This window comes from Coenobita brevimanus, chromosome 76, assembly GCF_032717465.1.
Source record: "Coenobita brevimanus isolate Jiangsu-jjx chromosome 76, ASM3271746v2, whole genome shotgun sequence".
NCBI classification, from domain to species: domain Eukaryota; kingdom Metazoa; phylum Arthropoda; class Malacostraca; order Decapoda; family Coenobitidae; genus Coenobita; species Coenobita brevimanus.
Genome location: NC_137029.1, coordinates 7,309,637 through 7,310,844, shown reverse-complemented (window position 1 = coordinate 7,310,844; position 1,208 = coordinate 7,309,637).

Sequence of the window (1,208 nt, the reverse complement as noted above, 5' to 3'; positions counted from 1 at the left end):
TGTGTAATGCCACCATGGAGAGATCTGTGGAAAGAATAATGAAATGGCACCAAGCCACAATATGGCTATATGGCATTAAGTAACAAGGTAAGGAAATCAAACATACCTGTACTTTACTCTCATCATATGCTGCATTAGATGTGACTGGTCTAAATGCCATTTTTACATAATGCATTCAGTAACAAGGTAGGGGGTCAAAGAATTAATCTCATAACATGATCCACTGGACATGGTTAGCTCATATGCCGTGTTACAGAACACGTTTTGCAGTGAGGCTGAGATGCCAAACACACTTAACCCGCCCCATCCCTGAGACATGAACTCACGTCCTCACATGATGTGCACTCATATCCCGGTGACGTAAATTAACGCGGCAACATTGCAAGGACATTGCAAGGTCCCTAATTTGAACAATTTTCAATTTTCGCAAGTGATTTTTGGCACGTATACACGGGACACCTTCCTCTACAAGATGCCAGGCAGGGACAATGCCTTACCCAGCATGACCTCCTCCCCCCCTGCATGACCTTTTCTCAGCAATTCACCTGTTATCAGTGACCTGGCCAGTAAAGCCATGTCATGCCACGGTACGAAATTCAGGGCCAGAGTGATTCCCCAATCGATGACAATGTGGAGGACAAACATTAGAGGAAGAAACAGTCAGAAAGGATGATAAGGTAATGTGGCAAAAAAAGGTCAGGAATGGTGATGAGTCAGTGAGTGAAACAATGCTTATAATGCCGATATTACCATTTGAAAACCAATATACTCTCGTACTACATATAAATTCGTACCAAATAAATAAATAAATACCGTTTATGAGTGGTGTAGAATAGTTATCCTCCCACAGAACTCGTTTTCTTTGCAGCCAGCCTGATAGAAAACCCTGTAAGGACGTACTCCTACCTGGATCGAGTATTTTAAACCTCAGGTGAGCGATTTCTTTATGAATTTTCGATGTTTCTCACCAAAAGCGGATGTTTGAGCCAAAAAAAAACAGGTCCAAAAATATCGGGACTGGGGCGTACCACTGCCCAGAAAACGTCGGGATGGGGCGGGTTAAATGCTCACCCATAATGCCGACTGCTTAACATGGTAGGCTGATGGATAGTTTCTAAACTTTATTACAGCACAGATGCACTGCAACATGGGACATGGGCCCAATATGCACAAATAAGGCATTTCGAATCACTGCACCAATGTATATC